We start from the raw sequence: 19,636 nt of genomic DNA, 5'->3' as shown, positions 1-19,636 counted from the left end.
AGTTTACTGCTGTAAGAATTGCAAACCACTCTGGTGGTTTGCATATATATATATATATATATATATATATATATATATATATATATATATATATATATATATATATATATATATATATATATATATATATATATATATATATCCTGGCATATGCATGAACTTAATTGTGGAGATAAAATGCAGTAGCAGCTCAGACAGAAACCAAAAATCCTCTGTAAAATTACAGAATGGTTACATTAAGTCCCCCCCGAACTTCTAATCACCTCCAAATTTCAACTATAACATAATAGCGAAAGGTCTTTCCTCCAGTGGGTAAAGACAGGTGCCCCAAAAGGTAGCTCAGAAAAGTTTGTTGAATGAACACTAGCACAAAAAAACTTAATAACACATACAATAATGATTACTCAAAAACTTCAGATCTTCTCCACTGTCATTTTCTTTGTATTCATGTTTTATTTGTTTTACCTTAAGTCACCCCCAATCATGCTGACATCTACTACTGATGATTATATTAGACCTAAAAGTGTTCTTAAACAAATGAAAACTACCAACTTCCATTCCTGAAAGCCCTGCTTCCAATTTTCAGGAGGAAATTAAATAATGTAGAAATCCAACACTGGGCCTAAGCCCAGACAGCTGAGCATCGTTTTGTCCTTTCAAGGCAAAGAGGAAGTGTCTGCTGTGGCAGAGACATGCCAAGAGAAATAAAGCTTAACCTCAGCCCCATGTGAAAGTGATTTTAGATAATCGGGGGTGTCTGCAAATAGGTTAAAAATGGGACCACATACTAACAGGGAACTTTCCATGGAAGTTAAAAAATGTATCAAGATCTAACCCCCACCTTAAAAACAAAACATGTTGGGAAAATGGCATGGCCTTAGAAACTCTATATAAAGGTGGCAGAGGAAAGGGAAAGCAGACAGGGAGAAGAGAGTTGACAAGTCAAAGGGAAATTAAAACATGTTTCCGCTTATGAGTTATTATAGGCTCAGAATTTGATGTCTTTGTAATTGTAATTACCAAATTCAAAACGATGTCCCTGTGTGAAGAGGAAAAGAGGAAGGGGCAGGGAAGAAGAAATGAGTATATGTATGTGGGTCGAGTGGTAGATGAAATTATTTAGGTTAGGGGCCAGCAAATTTATTCTCTAAAGGGCCAGACAGCAAATGTTTTAGACTTTGTGGAGAACACAGTCCCGCCTGTAACTACTCAAATCTGTCCCTGTAGTGTGAAAGCAGCCACAGGCAATATGAAAATGAATGTGGGTAGCTGGGTGCCAATAAAACTTTATGGACACTGAAATTAGAATTTCATGTATTTTATTTCTATTTTTTTTTTAAAGATTTTATTTATTTATTTGACAGAGAGAGCACAAGTAGGCAGAGCGGCAGGCAGGGGGAGAGGGAGAAGCAGGCTCTCCACTAAGCAGGGAGCCGGATGTGGGGCTCGATCTCAGGACCCTGGGATCATGACCTGAGCCAAAGGCAGGTGCTTAACCGACTGAGCCACCCAGGCGCCCCTTATTTCTACTTTTGATTTTTCTTCAAACAAACACTTAAAAATGGAAAACTATTCTTAGCCTACAGTTCTTACAAAAACATTGTGGGGCAGATTTGACCTGCACACCATAGTTTGCTGACCCCTAATTTAAGATAGTTAACTCTCCATTCCACAGAACATTCCTATGAAACTGGGATTGACTCAAATTTTGGACTCTGGGTAAGAGAAACTGGTGTTTGTTTTTTTTCCCAGTAGATGAACAAGAGGATGCTAATAATGGTAGGAAGCATTTATTTGAAAGATACAGCAGATCTTCTCTAAGCCTATAAAAAAGACAAGTATCTCTACTTTTTTCTAGCAGAATACTTAACACTAGTATGAAATCAAAGTTTATGTAGTATGAAATTTTGAAGCCAAATGCTACATAACCATTAATGTGCAGTATTAGTCAGGGATCAAGAATGATTTTTAAAACATTATCCCCCTTATCAGAATTTAACGTTTTATAAACATCCTTTGCAGCATAATGCTAGTCTGGAATTATACATAAGTTTCTATCATCACCTCTATGGAAACCAGAGAGCTGGTGACTAGGATTTTCTGGTGGAACATATGCTTTACAGATCACATGGTGATAAAAACTTTATGGAGCGTCTGACCTAGACTATCAGAAACAAAGGAAATATAAAAGTGCAAGGCATCTATGTTCATAGTTTTTGGGAAGCAAAATAATGTTTACATATTAAATGTCCTGTTATGGAACAGACACGGACTTTCCCTTTCTGTATTAAAAGAGAAAGTCTTGTAAAACATCCTGGTAGCTGTCTCACAACCTTGAACTGGGAAATATGTCATTCTTTCTTTTCCCTTCCCTTTCCTCTTTCTTCTTCTTTTTATTATTTTTATCTGGGGGGGGGGTTGATAACCCCAGTACTTCTCCCTAGTTCTCTGAGCAAATGAAGCCCCCTTCTTTAGGGAACTGCTCCTCAACCATTGTAACCCTATGATAAGCCAGTCATAGTGCCCTGTCCCTCAGGCCACAAGGGTAGCTGCATGAGGCAGCTGGTGCAGACAGGCTGCATCCTAAGGGTAACAATGATCCAAGCAAGGTTTAAAAGGAATACCCTATCCAAAAATAGTTATAAAACATGATTATTTCCAGAGCTGTATTTCTTTATGGACCAATCACCCATGGTATACAGGATCCTGATCGATGTTGTAGTGTATACTCATGCTCATTAAAGAGAACTTGGAGCATACTTTTTTATTTGATGGCAAGTTTTGGGCAGGAATGCAATCCTCCATTATAATATCCTTTGTATAAGGAAATATAATTCTTTCAACAATGATCTGTTTTGTGATGGTCTCCTTTATGGCACAGTTTCTAGGAGTTGAAGGTAGGGAAAAAAGCTGCTTTAACCATCCACATGGATGTGACTGAGGCTGGAGGAGAGGGAGGGCCACAGAGAATGCAAAGGCTGAGTGTGTACAACAGGCAGTGGTAATGAGGGCAGGCTCAGTGAGGAGCCTTTTATTTTCTCTCATCCTGCTGCTGCTTTTTTTTTTTTTTAGTAGACTTTAATTTTTTAGAGCAGTTTTAGACTCATAGTAAAACTGAGTGGAAAGTACAGATATCTTCTGTACCTACATACACACAGCATCCCCCATTATCAACATCCTCCACCAGAGTGGTACATTTGTTACAATCAAATCCACACTGACACATCATTAGCACCCAAGGTTCATAGTTTATATTAGGGTTTACTCTTCTTGGTGGTGTACATTCTATGGGTTTGGGCAAATGTATAATATGTATCCACCATTATACTATCATACAGAATATTTTCACTGCCCTAAAAAGCCCCTGTGTTTTGCCTATTCATCCCTCCCTCCCTTATAACCCTGGGAAACCACTGATCTCTTTACTGTTTCTATAATTTTGCCTTTTCCAGAATTTCATAGAGTTGGAATCATGCAGTATGTAGCCGTTTCAGAATTCACTTCTTTCATTTAGTAATGTGCATTTAAGATTTTTCCATGTCTTTTTATGGCTTGAGAGTTCATTTCTTTTTTAGTTTGGAATAATATTCCATTGTCTAAATGTACTAGTTTATTTATCCATTCACCTACTGAAGGACTTCTTGGTTACTTCCATATTTTTTGTAGTCCTTGTTCTTTTATTTTCATCTTTCTTTTGCTTTAAAGTCAAAGTATCACAGGTTTCCAGTTATGAAATAAATCATGGGAATAAAAGGTACAGCATAAGGAATATAGTTAATAATATTTTAACAGTGTTGTATGGTGACAGATGGTGGCTACGCTTGTGGTGAGCACAGCACAATGTATAGAGCTGTCAAATCACTATGTTGTACACCTGAAACTAATTGTGTGTAATGTTGTGTGTCAAGTATACTCAAATAAAAAAAAATAAAGTATGCATGATTAATCATATAAAAAAAAAGTCCAAGTATCAAAAGTAGACAGAGACTTAATTAGCAACCCATATAATCCTCAAAACAGGTATGAGGAAACTGAGGCCCAGGAGTTAAGTGACTGGTCCATGGAGGTTTTCCCTTCCTACTTCATTTGTCTGGGCCCACTGGCAGCCTGCAGGTTGAAAGATAATGCTATCTCTGTATTAGGATGTTCACTCAAGGTTTAACACCCCAAATGTCACTTTCTAAAATAGTTTGTTTTGATACATCTAGTATTTTAAATAATACGACTCCTACACCTTGAAAAAATTTACCAGCCGTGTATTAACTCATATTACAGATAAAATATTCAGGTAATAATTTAGTCTTCACAATGACTCTAGGAAGTAGGTACTATTACTGTAACTACACGTGTGAGGGTCATAGGGCTAGTAAATGTCAGAGATGGGATTCGAATCCAGGTCTGCCTAATTCCTGAGACTGAGCTCTTTATCCCTGCAATACTGCCAATTTGTAGATATATTTTATATACCTTTCTCCTAGTTGAAGCTTCAAAAGAAATGGTCTTTTTAATCAGAGACCATATGAACTCGGAGTAAAGAAATAATTAAGAAATTTCAGATTTCTTTACCACGGTCCTAAATCTTGAGGTCTATTTCAGCATCCACAAGATGCAAGGTGCATTTATGTAAGAAACAGAGAGATTAAGATTTAAAATTTCCCCTTAAAACTTCAGTACACAAGACACCCTAATTTGGAAATATAGCCAATTTCTGGAATGTATATACCCAAGAAAAAGCATCATATTGTACTTATGCATTTATCACATACTTTATATTTTTGGTTTCATAAACAAAAATTAAGACATAAGCCAATTAAGTCAGTTAGCTAAGAATGTAAGTCAGATTGCCACAGGTCAGATTTCCTCCAGCTCATTTTCCTGGCCCCAAAAGAGGCTAAACTAAAGAAGACACAATTGTAGGTAAGAACCTTTTAAAAGAATAAACCAAAGACAATAGAAGAGGCTACTAGAACTTTATGCAAACACTGCTAGCAAACTCATCTGTACTACTTCTAGGGGTCTCATCATTTTGGTTTCTGTAGGCTCCCGAAGTCATCTGCCAGAAAAGTGAATGTATAGACTCAAGGGTAGAAATGGGATATTTTACAAAGTGTCACTGTTTGTGGTTGTTTACATGTAACTGGAACACCATGAGGTTTAAAAAAATAAATAAATAAAGACAATCATCCAAGGGTCTATCTGAAGAAAACATACTATGGAGAAAACGAAGGTAGATATAATTCAATTAAAACAGCAGCATATGAGTTGTTTTTTATTCCATTCCTGGAACTTACTCTGGGAATCTTCTTAGTGAAAATATGACCCTCAGTAAACTTGACTTTGACCAAAATGTTTCAGATAACTCTCATGAGATCAACTGATGGTTCTTCATTCTAGATTATTGCCTCAAGTTCTTTCATGAAAGAATGATATTCTGTCATTACCAGAGAGCCTCTCAAATACATGAACTATTTTAATGGGGACTCTAATGATCATTTCCAGATTAAATCAGTGCCTAAAGCACTTGTGTTAGAAAACTGGGTAACAGGATATGATAGGGTTTTTTTTTTTTTAAATGTACTCTTTTATATAATTAATCTGAGCCCAAACCAGCACTGATCCAAACTTGTTATCAAAAATCAAAACTCATACCCAATGTAGAAGGAAGTAAGCAAGGTCTCTTTACTTGATTGTCTTGTGCCTGGGACTCAAAAGTATTTGTTAATAGAGTTAAGATTCAGTGGTTTCAGATATTCTAAAAAGAACATGGGCTACTTCTTTCCAGAGACAATCAGAGTTTTCAGTGTAGTAAATTTTCACAAAAATGAAACTGCATGCATTCAGTCTTTCACTCATCAGACATTTACTAAGTACAGACTGTGAGCTAGGCACTGTTAAATCTTCTCTGATCAATCAATTCGCTCTCAGATTCTGAAGCTTTAACACTATTACAAAGGCATTCTTTCTGGAAAGTGCAAATGGTTTTCAGATCATTGCAGAAGGGCAAGTATTAAAATAATTGAGAAAACCTTCTAAGAACTACATTGAGTTACAGCTAACATACTATACAGAATAATTCTTTGTGAGTGAATATGATACTAGATTACCAAGTAGGTCAGAATGTAAGAAAAAGGAGAAGTTTCACTTGAGCAAATACGTTGCACAGACAAGATAACTAACACAGACAAGTTCTGACCTAAATAGTAAGTATGTACAACTAGGAGACCAAAGGATCATTTGTCACATCAGTATATTCAGTCTTTCTTAGCTAGAAAACAGTATTAATCTATAGTAAAAAAAAAATCCTTCTATAAGTATATGATCATCCACATATAGAGAGCTTCTCCTTTCTCTTTATGCCTATAGATCTACATTAATTAAAATGTTACATAATGGATATTTTCACTTGAGGAGAAATTCCAACAAAATAAAAACTAGTCTAGATGATCAACTCCATTAAGAGGATCCATAGACACCTCAACTCAGTATGTTTACATTTTTAAAATTTGAATTTCTGCATATTATTTTTCAAAAAGAGGGACTGGACAGTAAAGTCCATGTACTATACCACACATAGTAAAGGGTAAAACTCATTTTTATGACCGTTCATTATATATATATGGATTTAGTAATTCTATGGATCAGATAAAAGACTCATGAAATAAGCTCAAGTTGAGGCTTGCAACTCAACTTGGATCACTGAGTCCAATCCCTTTCTTCAACTTTCCAGGCCCCCTACCTACAAAATCATCTATATCCACTATGATCCTTACTTCTTTCTCAATAGTGCAAGAGAACAGGGCTCCTTTCCTTCAGCTGAAGGCCACACCTTACTTTGTGCTCACAATCCCAATCCTCTGTTACCTTCCTTCATTAGTCATCCCTTTCTCCATTTTCCTGCCTGTATATTTTCATTCTCCATCTGACTCTTCCTCCTCAGCCTATAAACATGCTTGTCTCTCCCATCTTAGTCCCTACCCTACCAATATTTCTCCAGATACCAATCTAATCCCCATCCTTTTTGTTCAAATTTCTTAAAAGAGATACCTATAATAATACCTCACTTTCCATTTTCATTTCAGTTCTCCACAATCTAGATTTTGCCTTCACTACTCCACTGATACTGCTCTCAATGAAGTCACTAATGACTTTCATATTGCTAAACTCAATAGACCTGAACCTTTCAGTTGCATTTGGTAATGCTCTTTATTCCACTGGTTTTCAGAACACATCTCTCTCCAATCATTTCTGTTCTGTTTCTTATGTCTACCTTTTAGATTTGGGTGTTCCAGATTTCTTCTTGGACCCTTTACTCTTCTCATTTTATATATTCTACAGTATAATCTCCTATATTCTCTTGGTCTCATCTCCTAACTTGGATATTCAACTACCACCTGCTGACATCTCTCCTTGGATGATTCAAAAGTCCTTGATACTGAACGTATCCCAAACTGGATTTATTTACTTTTATCCTCAAACCGGCTTATATTTTCTTCTCTCACTTGATGGCACTATCATAACCCAAGGTAGCTACCTGTTAGTCACCTTTGATTCTTTTCTCTAATTAATCCTGTAAGTCTTGCTTCCTAAATGCTTTATGCATTTCCCTCATTTCACTACCTTTAACTAATACAAGTTTAGTTCCCAATATTCCCTCCTATGGGCTATTACCTAGGCTTCTACTCATGTCTACCTTAACTCTTCTTTTCATACCACAACTAGGAATATTTGTTAAACCTTCCAGTAGAGCAATTAAGCCAAGTATTGTTTTGAGGCTCATTCACAGACCCAATATCAGGATGGATGGGGGTAGTACCAGATAATTGTAGCCAAAGAGGACAGAGCTGAGTTAATAATGAGTTGGTATTGGACCTTGGTAACCTCTGAGGCAGAATATCTTGTACTACCATGACCACTGGTTAGGACTAATTGATGATTATCACAACATTAAACAAACAATTCCACCCAGAGCTCAGACTCTTTAGGAATGTAGGTTTGGCTCATGCCAATAGACTCCGCTTTATCAATATTACTAAATATCTGTCTAGCTTTACTGATAACCAGACTGGTTTTCAAACAAAAACCAGGATCAGTTTTAAGTAGTCAAATACAGTAGTTCTTGAAATTATGTGTTATAATGATAATAATAATTCAATTATTTCTCATTTTTATTGTGTTTTTCATCTTTTCTTATTTATTTTACAACTGAAGTCTAGAAATTTGAATCATAGTTTCCGAGCCAGCAGAAAAGGCAGAAACCTAGAAGTTATGCCTGATTTCTCCATTTCTCTCACCTTTCCCTTTTTTGTTTTCTTTTTTAAATTTTATTTTATTATGTTATGTTAATCACCATACATTACATCATTAGTTCTTGATGTAGTGTTCCATGATTCATTGTTTGCATATAACACCCAATGCTCCATGCAATACGTGCCCTCTTTTTTTTTTCCAGGAGATGGTGAGTTTTATTATCTTGTCTGGATAGAGGTTTTATTTGCTCTTGAATGTTCCAGGGTGGAGAGACTAGGAGAAAGCATAGGATGCAGAGGTCTGTTCGGTGTAATCTCCCTTGTTCTCATCTTCACCATCAACAGAGAGAGCAGCATATTTGCTTGTGAACTGAACTTGGAAGCTGGATTTTCTTCACGTTTCTTTGGCTCAGGTGCAGATCGGGAGTCTTGATCCTTTTTGCCATCTTTCCTATCGGACTCCTTCCAGTGGTCTTTGTTCCATCCATCTCCTGGACCACGGCCGGAATTCCCACTTTGGCCTTTTGGGGACATTCACCCCATCTACTTTGTTTTCATCTCTCCTTGTTGGTCCTTCCTCAGGTGGCTGAGCTGGAACTACTTTCCCCCCACCACTTGTAGGGGACTGCTGCTCTGTGTCTGAGCTCTGAGATCAAGCAGGAAGGTTAGAACTTCACTTCACCCAAGCATTCTCCTTTGGTGGAGGAGCTGGAAAGGCTGTTCAGATTTGGGAGGCTTAGAAGTTGGAGAGTGACAGTCTTCCCCCTTATTGGGTGCTCGTTTTCTAGAGACTTCTCACTCTCTCTCCTTCGTGCATTTCTGCCAGATGTGGCCGAGGTCCCAGTCTATGATGACTCACTTCCTGTCCTGGACCATTCCCCGTTTCTGAGTCTCTTCACTTCGCCAGCTTGGGTGTCTCTCCTGGGGCCGTTGTTCTAATTTTGGCTCATCCAGCTGGCACTGCAGCTTCTCCTGCTCCTTCTGCAGCCGCTCTTCTACTTCTCACTCCCTAGCAGCTGTGTCAACAGGCTTTACCCCTCCAAAGACAGAGGCCACTCGACTGGACTGGGAGGTGCCAGCAAAGGAATCATCTTCCTTAGGAGTACTCCAAGGCTTTAGATTCAGTTTGGTTCTTTGGGGGGGACCTCTATCGTCATGCTTATAGTCATCCCGAGAGTAATCCTCTCTGGAGCTCCGTGACCGCTCGTCTCGTCGCATCTGTCTTCATAGCGGTCCCCACCTCCTCTGTAGTCATCATCCCTACGGCACCCACTACCAAATGCTCTTCTACCACTGCCTATCCTGGAATCATAGCCTCTGTCATATTCCCTGCTGCCTCGGTCATCATAGCGATCCCAGCCCCCATTATCGATCCATATCTCGGCGTGGGCCATCACAATACCCGTCCAGATACCCATCACAATATCAGTCTGAATCATAACGATCTCGATACTTGTCTCCAAAGTTATCATCACCTCTCCTTGGCGGGTAGTCATCAAAGCTATCTGTGGCAGGACGGGCCCTCCAGTCTGTATCTGTTTTGTCAAAATCCCAATTTCTATCTCGGCCAAAAGAACGATCATCCCTGTCTTTATCCTGTGTTTGATCAGCAAGGTCCACTTGAATTCTCCTGTTACCTAGAGACTCTTTGTTGAGGCTCAGGGCACTGAGCAAAGAATCCAGGTCCTCAAACTCAGCATAACCAAAACCTTTTAACCTCTCTGGATTGCTGGGTTCACGTGGTAAATGCACTGCACTGATATTTAATCCTCTAAAGAATTCCTTAATGGATTCTTCGGTTACATCATAGGGCAGGTTCCCTAGAAAAGCAGTACAGGATGGCAATTTTGGAAGATGGCTCCGGTCGATATTGGGTTCCCGAGCAGCCTGTGGAGCAGTGGGCAGGATGGAACGGTCAGTTGGAGGTGCCCTATACACGTTGTCATCATTACTGTGCCAAGTGGTTGAAAGATCTCCTTCCAGGTTATCTGTTTTATCAGCCCAGCTGGCTGGTTTAGGGACATAAGTGCTTCCTCCCCCAGTCCCTCCATCCTCAGCCAGTAAGTCTGTTAGGGAGATAGTTTTCCCCTTCTTATTCTTCTTTTTTGCTGAGGCCGCCATGTTGGGAGAGGGAATACATGCCCTCTTTAATACCCATCACCAGGCTAACCCATCCCCCTCCCACCTCCCCTCTAGAACCTCAGTTTGTTTCTCAGAGTCCATAGTCTCTCATGGTTCGTCTCCCCCTCCGATTCCCCCCCTTCATTTTTCCCTTCCTACTATCTTTCTTTTTTTAACAACAAAAAAACCCCAAAACAAAACAAAACAAAAAAACCTCTACTTTGACTTGATGAAATACTAATCAAAGGCAAAGAGGAACATGAAGTGTCAGTGGAGAAAGTAAGTCATAAATACTACGGCCCCATTGCCAAGTGCAGAAATTATGAGTGTAGCCTTTATCACTTTGTCCTTGCTTATAGCTATTAGCTATAGTATCTAAAAAAATCTTACTCCATTCATTTTTATTTTCCTCTTTTTAAATGATACTTTGTCATTAGCTTTTCTTCTATCCTCTTCCTTTTTCTAACTATTGTACATAGAGGATACTAGTGATAGTTAAATTTACAATTTAATCCCTAAGTTAGAGCATTTTTGTTGTTGTTGTCATCAAATGATCCTCTATTATGAAATATTCGCCTTTGTAGTTCTTAACTAGCTGGGCATTCTACTGCACCACTTTTTTTTTTTTTTAAAGATTTTATTTATTTATTTGAGAGAGAAATAATGAGACAGAGAGAGCATGAGAGGGAGGAGGGTCAGAGGGAGAAGCAGACTCCCTGCTGAGTGGGGAGTCGGATGCGGGACTCGATCCCAGGACTCCAGGATCATGACCTGAGCTGAAGGCAGTCGCTTAACCAACTGAGCCACCCAGGCGCCCTCTACTACACCACTCTTGATGTCATCTATGATGTCATGAGGGTGGTGGCCATCAACACTGCAGCCCATAGATCTCTATAATGGTTCCAGAGAATTCTCTGGCTAAAGACTGGTGCTGCATCTATCAGGCAATGTTGACAATCTCATCAAAAATGATATTTCCACTGTGCTTAATGTTTTTCTGCTTCCTTCTGTTCTTGGTGGTTCCTTGAGGATTTTGATAATCAGAGCAGAGGCAGAAGGTATCACTTTAATCTGGGCCTATCTGTTCTGAATGGTCAATTTCAGTATTATCCTTCCAATCATTGGTTGCCTTGGAGATGTCATTACCAACCTTTTCTGGAGACAGACCCAGGGGGCCAATTTTGGGGTAAGGCAGATGTGGCACTAGCTTCCCCACTGGTGTACCTCAGGTATATGACTTTGATCTTATTGGGGTCAAACCTGGGTGGCATGGTGGAGGCGACTGGTGTCAGATAAGCCCAGATTCGGGAGGACCAAAGAGAGTTGTACCTGGGCCTCCAAGTCAAAAGCCAAAAGATCTAAGTTATAGCATCTTGCAAGGTGACAGGCAAGATGGAATCATGATGGAGCCATAGAAAGAACAGGAATGACCAGGAGGTTATAGAGTTAGAGAATAATGGTCACACAGTACCACTTCTGAATGCTATCTTTAGCTGGGGAGGGCAGAGTACATTTACAGTTGTTTACAGAATAACAAGATATTATGTTTCACATATGGAAGTATGGGAAGGTAAGTGTGCCTAATCAGTGCATTCAAGAATAGAATATATACACTGATCAATTATATATGGCCTATCTCACAACATTTTCCTTTTCTCTGGGAAATACGTCTGAAATTAGTCTTCAAAGGTATGACCTTATTCCCCTATCAGAATTAATTAGTTAAGAGGCAGACACATGACTCCGAATGAGCCAAACAGATTCTTTCTCCAGGGACTTTGGACCTGAGAGAAACAAAGAAAAGTTAAGGGTAAATTGTTGTTGAGGGTTGTGGAGTCCTTCTAGTCCCTGACAGTCCAAAGTCCTATTCCTAAAATCCTGAGATATAGTTCATTTTGAAAATATTCTTTGTTTTGGCTTAAGTCAGTTCTCACTGGTATCTTTTACTTACAACAAATAAAAACTTAACTACCATATGTGTGTGTATATATATATTTTTCAAGATTTTAATTACTTAATTAATTTATTAATTTATTTATTTTAGAGAGAGAGGGAGAGAATCAGTGGAGCCCAACGTGGAGCTCAATTTCATGACCCTGACATCATGACCTGAGCCAAAATAAAGAGCCCAAGGCTTAACCGAATGAGCCACCCAGGCACCCCTTAACTACTATATTCTTACACTTGCTGGTACAGAAATACCATTTGCCCAGTCTTCAGGCTGAAAATATTAAGAGTCAGTTTTGATGCTTGACTTTTACTTCTTGTTATTCATCAATTACTAACTTTTACAACTGTTGACATGGACTCTCGTCTTTTTTTTTCATTTACACTGTCTTCTTTCTACTTTATGCCACTCTTACCTTCTAGGAGCTTCCTGACTAGCCGTCTTGTTTCTAGACTAATTTTCCAAAATCATAGCTCTGATTATCACTTCAAAAATCTTCAAAAGTTCTTTAGTGCTTACCTGGTAAATGATAAGCTTCCAGAATGTGCATATTCTAGGCTCCCTACAAAATATTCCTTACCAACCTTTAGAGCCTTACCTCCAAACACTGGACAGCCCATTTCTCAGTATGCCTAGGCTCGACTGAATCACATATCCTTCTTTGTTTCTGCCTCTGCATAAAATGCATTCTCTCCTATAGCCTCATAAAACTATGCTTATCTTTTGAAGGCTCATCAAAATGTTACTTCTTCCATGAAGGCTTTTCTGATGTTCCCCCACTGGATGTGTTCTCTACTTCCTTTAGAATTTCATTGCATTTATTTCCCTTTCTGGACTTCCTACAGGGCTCTCATAATGCTCTTCACCATTTATGTTGAAACTTTTGTGATCTTTTTCTTCAGTGAGGGTTAAATTTCATCTGGAAGCCTCTAGAGGCAAGCTCAATTTTTCCTCCTGTTCCACATGGACTGCCTGCTCTCCAGCCTTGCAGCACAGTGTTCATCCTAAGACCCTCCATTATTACTCTTTCCATGTCTTTCCATTTCTTGAGTTATTCCTTTGTTTAGCTGGCATACAACCTTAAGTAACTTTGTAAAAAACAAGTACATGTTGAGTCCCTTCTGGAGTATTATAAAATGCCTTTATTCAATTCTCACGTTTCTAAAGTTTGGTTTGGCATATAATGCTAAGTTAAAAATCATTTTCCTCAAGGTTTTGAAGGAAATCTTCCATTGTCAGTACCTTTGTCTTCTCCCAACCATCCCCTCCCTCACCCCACTCCCATTTACTAAACATTCAAAATCATTTTAAAGGAACAATGGATATCCAAGGAAATTAGAATTTAAGGACATAGGCTTTGGAGTCACATTGGGTTCAAATATTGATTTCACTAGATGTTAGTTGTGAGACCTTAAAAAAGTTACTTTAAACTATAGTCTTCTCTTCTGTAAAATGAATATACTAATTTTGTATCTTAGAGGGTTGTTGTATTAAATTAGATTAATTTATGTAAAGTACTTATTATTATGTCTAGCACATAGTAAGTACTCAACAAAACTGTGGCAAACATTCCTAATATTCTTATTACCTTAGTATTTAACATATAGCCAATAAAAAAAATCTGGTGGCTATGCATTTATCTACCATATTTTCCCCAACAAAAATGATTTATAACCTAATTCAAGTAGACGTCACTGTGAGTGGTCTAGGAGGCTTACAGTTTATGTATCCTTATAAACTTCCACAGGTGGATATGCTCCCCTTCTAGTTGTAACTTGTCTCTAATTCCTGAAGTTCCAGCTCTTCTGCAGCATTTTCCAGAAAATAACTGAAACTGTTAAGTGAGGGTCTAATGTGAGAGGACTATCTGCAAATCAATGCAGGGGTGAAATAGCTAGGCAGTGCTCAGTCACTGTGGCCTTGCCTCCTGGGAGCCATGTATTGCTGGGTTCCACTGGCAGGAATTCATTAGTGTCATCAACTTTTGATAACAAAAGGATCCTCACTTAATTTTTTAAATTACAAAAAACACAAAAGATGGATATTTTAAACTGTTTCTACAGGTGGAAAGCCAGGAGATGGCAAAAAACAGCTGAAGATACCTATCTTCAAGCCATCCCAACTATTTTCTTGCCAAGTTGGGAAGGTATAATTTTCCTTAAAGGTATATCTAAGTAATGCTTTGACCTTGAAATAGCCCCTAAATGGTTTTTTTTTTTTTTTTTCTGGAGTGCTACAGTCACTCTCCAGCATTGTGCTGCAGTAGACTATAACGATATCATCAACTGTGCTAAATTTGGGTATATCCTATTACTGATGTCGACATAACTCTGCTTTTTCACAGGTGTCACAAAAAAGTCCTTAGAGAAGGACCAAGGGATAAAAATGATGGGCTGCTCTGCTGATTTTCACATGTAATTTATTTTCATAGTCTTCAAGATAAAAACTCACCCTCTGCGTTGAAATAGTAACCAGTGCATCCGCTTTTTAGGTTGAGCATAAAAAGATAATAATATCTCTGTGATTCAGGGTATTCTAATTGTACTTGTACTTCTAATTGTAACCTCATCAAGTTTCAGGTTAAAATAATTTGTCTGACAAGATATGCACTTGCTCAAGGTTTTCATTCTTCAAAATTACAGGTGTTTTTTTAAAATGTTATGTTCCTCTTTTAATTTCATAAGCTATGTTTTCTGCATTATTTAGTTGAAAAATCTAAAAGCAACATGAACTTAAATTCTTTGATGCACACAGCAAAAAAGATTTACAGTTATATCTTCATTATACTTCTGTATTTACAAATAAATATTAAAAATTAACCAGTTCTCAAAATGTTTGGTTGGGGGGGCGCCTGGGTTGCTATGTCTCTGTCAAATAAATAAATAAAATCTTTTAAAAAAATGTTTGGTTAGGGACTACCCTTCCTCACAGAAAGTATGCAGGCAATGAATTAGGTATTTTTAATACTTGCCAATTATAAATCATTTTTAGATAGAAAAGCTATTGCTATGCTTGTTTTATATTTTCATGGTATGCAGGCAGATTGAAACCTGATGTCATGGGCATCCCATAATGACCACACTGTACAAAAACTCAAATTCTCATAGCATTAAGTTATGTTTTTATTCTTTAATTTCATCTTTTAGTTTTATTTATCAGAGGAGATTGTATCTGGAAAGCTATTTAAAACTATAAATCTGTCAACAGTTGCTTTTATAGGAGCGACATGGGAAAAAGAAAGGATAGCATTAAGAGGGACAAAGGATGTATTGCAAGGAACACTTGAGATGCAGGACTTCCCACCCCAAATACAGTGTTATTTGGATGCTCTATGTTTGCCTTAGCTCATGCTTACAAGGGAAATGAAATATGAATCACTAATTTCAAACTGAAAAATGCCAGGAATGTAAAAATTGGAAGTTCCAACTTTTATTTGAAACTGAGGCAAAGACATTTTGTTAAGAACAAGACTGATAGGTGCACACTTGTCAAGATAGAATTTTAGTGGCATTTCACATTTACCCAGACACACAACCTCACTATGTAAGCAATGCTACATCAATGTTCTGCTTCTTGAGTTCATAAAACTCACAGGTGCTCAGGTTATAATTCTGAGAAATAATAGTGAAATAAGTCATGTGTTCAGTAGTTTTAGCTAGAGTAATAGTTTTTAAACTGCTTTACAGAATCTCCAACGTGCCGCAGAAATAACAGCAGGAGGAGTAGGGAAAGGTATATAGGGGGGACAGGCACCAATCAAAACAGATTCTTTATCTTTTTTATATAATAGTTTTTCCACACAACATTTTATTTGGAGGGGAAAAAGGTTCTGCTACTAAAATCTTTTGGAAACTACTCATCTTTAGTTTCAAAAATGATAGGAAAAACTAACACTGAATTCTAAAATAAAGCTTTCATGGAGAAATATGGTCCTGGATTGGAATGAGAAGGTGGAAAGAACATATGATCATTTCTTGAAACAATATTTTGCTTTTATACTTTCTAAGTGTAGCTAATGTAATCTTCATGTACTAGTCTTTTTAATACTTATTCTCAATTAGAAAGCAAAGTCAGCCAGATAGTGCCAACCTGGTAAGAATGCCTCTTCCTTGCCAGCTTATATAAAGAAGCTTAAAAACTTTTTTTTTTTTCCTGGAACTTCTCTTCAACATCACCCTGGGAATTCCCTTTACCACTCTTCTATGTTTAACTGCTTATTTCCTGGATCCCATGTCTTTTCCTTGTTTTTGGTGGAACACATCCACCAGTAGCTTCCCAAAAAGGGGTACATGGAAATAAATGTTTTAGTTCCTTCATGTCTGAAATGTATTTATTTCATCCTCACATTTGACTTCATAGTTCAGCTAGATATAGAACTCTATGTTGGAAATCATTTCCCCTGAGAATTTGAAGGGTAGCTCTCCTGTCTTATGGCTTCTACTGCTGCTATAGAGGAAAGCCAGGGCAATGCAAATTCTTGGTCTTTTGTATATGATGGGTTGGGGCTGGACACTTGGTAGAGTCTTTCAATATAGAAACATATGTTCTTCAATTCTTAGAAAGAAATTCTGACAGTTTTTTCTTCTCTGATTTTCTGTTTGCTCTGAGACTACTATTAGTCATCTGTATCCATTTCTCCAATTCTCATCTCTGTCTTTTTATTTAATTTTCTGGCAGACTTACTCAATTTTTTCTTCCAATTCTTCTACTGCATTAAAAAAATTTTTACCTGAACATTTAAAAATTTGAATTAAAGAACAACTGTATATTCTTTTGTAGAGCTTGTGGTGCTTGTTTCATGCTTGTACTTTTTATCATCCCTCTATTTCCCCTGTGTTTGTTTTAGAGTGTCTTTCATATTGGAAGCTTTCTTTAAATATTGGTGATCCCTAGTTCTCCATTCATATTTAGGAATGAGGCACTGAAATTCTAATTGGAAACTGTGTACATGATGAGGCTTGTCAGTTGGTGGTCTGTACTTTGTAATTCTCCCAAATGTAAGTATCTGCAGAGCTGTTCTTTTAGACTCCAGAGAACAATCTTCCAATCATCTGCCTGTCTGACAGCATGACAGGGGCAGAGGAAGGGAAGGGGTGTGGAAGTTTTAGCATGAAGTATATCGCTTGTCATTTAATACTTTGTTTTTGGGGCACCTGGGTGGCTCAGTTAAGCATCTGCCTTCGGCTCGAGTCATGATCCTGCGGTCCTGGGATCGAGCCCTGCATAGGGCTCCCTGCTTGGCAGCGGAAAGCCTGCTTCTTCCTCTCCCATTCCCCCTGCTTGTGTTCCCTCTCTTGCTGTGTCTCTCTCTGTCAAATAAATAAATAAAATCTTTAAAAAAAAATACTTTGTTTTTGATCTGACACATTACCTTTCCCCTCATCCTCATATGGAACTGGTTGCCTTCGTGTCTAGAACCTCTGTAGTTCAACTTTTCTAAAAAAATAAAGCTCCACTTTTCTGTTGGGGATTGTCTCCTGTCTATGATTTCTTGAGTCTTTCTTGACTTCTGTTGCAGCAATCAGCTGCTTCTTACTGGTTTCTCTTGCCTGTAGGTTTCAGCATTCTCTAATCTGCTCATTTATTGTCCAGCTTCAAAAATTTAATTTATATTTTCATCTGTGATCATTTTCTTCCTCATTCTCTTTGTCATTACTGGTTTATGCCTTTCTTATTTTTTACTTTCATTTTAGTATAGTTTTAGAAGGGAACTGATATAAATGAGTATGTTCAGGTTACCATGGTTTTTTTTTTTTTAAGATTTTATTTATGGGACACCTGGGTGGCTCAGTCATTAAGCGTCTGTCTTCGGCTCAGGTCATTATCCCGGGGTCCTGGGATCGAGCCCCACATCGGGCTCTCTGCTTGGTGGGAAGCCTGCTTCTCCCTCTCCCATTTCCCCTGCTTGTGTTCCCTCTCTCGCTGTGTCTTTCTTTGTCAAATAAATAAAATATTAAAAAAAAATTTTTTATTTATTTGACAGAGAGAGAGCACAAGCAGGAGGAACAGTAGAGGGAGAGGGAGAAGCAGGCTCCCCGCAGAGCAGGGGGAGCCCGAGGTGGGACTCAATCCCAGGACCCCGGGATAATGACCTGAGCAGAAGGCAGCTGCCCACCAACTGAGCCACACAGGCACCCCAGGTTACCATGTTTAATGAAAAGTTTCATGATTTTGTTTAATAAAGTTCAGACAGTTTCTACAGGTCACCCCATAACATTCAACACACCTGTGTCTCAGAAGTCAGCACGCAACATGCAGAGCTACCTGCATGCAGGACCATGCCAGCATTCTCTATCTTGTGGCCTGGACATCAATTTCTGAAGTACTTAATGGCATTACAAAGATATACTTTTCTGAATGTTTAACATTTAAAATTAGTATCTGTCATAAAATAGATATGCATATCGAAGGGGAAGTCTCTATGCCTCCAACACACACAATCACTGTAAAAGGGGGGAAATCGGAGGGGGAGACGAACCATGAGAGACTGTGGACTCTGAGAAACAAACTGAGGGTTCTAGAGGGGAGGGGGTGGGAGGATGGGTTAGCCTGGTGATGGGTATTAAAGAGGGCACGTTCTGCATAGAGCACTGGGTGTTATACACAAACAATGAATCATGGAACACTACATCAAAAACTAATGATGTAATGTATGGTGATTAACATAACAATAAAAATTTTTTAAAAAGTAAAAAACCTATTCCTAATTTGATGATGTCTCTTACAATTGATGGCATCTTAGAATCAAGGATATGAGGTAGCACCTATTTGAAAGGGTTGTTAGAAGACAGATAAAATAATGCTTACAAAATCTTAAGTAAGAACAGTGGCAGAGAGATACTATGTGCTTATACTTTAGTTGCTCTTATTAGTTTTTCCAGCATGCTTCTGCATGATGAAATACTTTCCCACTAAACTTCTTCTATTATTCTGTTAAGATAGGTTGGTATGTTAACACATCATAAAGTATATAAAATCACCAGACAGCACATAATGAGTTGCTGGTTTATTTTTAAAAATATGTATATGTATAAATAGTTGCTGTCTTCTGAAAAAAGTGAGATGAGAGTCAGTATGAAGTTCACAGCATCTGGACCCATGAGGCACTTAATTTTTCATTTGGTCATTTATTCTTTTACTTAAAAAAGTTATAAAGCTTCTCTTAAGTGGTTAAGCTCTGGGGATACAAAGATATGATATAAATCCTCTCTTAGGGAAGCTTACAATTCAGCAGTTGCACATAACTATGATGTAGGGTGTTGAGTGGCCCATGCAACAGAAGTCATGATGTTCTTAATGGCTGAACTGGTTTATACTGATT

At 38.1% G+C, this 19,636-nt stretch overlaps 1 protein-coding gene and 1 pseudogene across 2 annotated transcripts in view; both read right to left on the bottom strand.

Moving 5' to 3' along the window:
- SPATA5 (spermatogenesis associated 5) overlaps positions 1-19,636 on the bottom strand; it is a 331,633-nt gene that overhangs the window by 26,145 nt on the left and 285,852 nt on the right. The window lies entirely within an intron of this gene.
- Positions 8,521-10,367, bottom strand: LOC113924472 (annotated as a pseudogene).

Source organism: Zalophus californianus, chromosome 2 (genome assembly GCF_009762305.2).
Source record: "Zalophus californianus isolate mZalCal1 chromosome 2, mZalCal1.pri.v2, whole genome shotgun sequence".
In the NCBI taxonomy this organism is placed as follows: Eukaryota; Metazoa; Chordata; class Mammalia; order Carnivora; family Otariidae; genus Zalophus; species Zalophus californianus.
The sequence above is the reverse complement of the archived record's forward strand: the minus strand, read 5'-3'. Positions and strand labels throughout refer to the sequence as shown.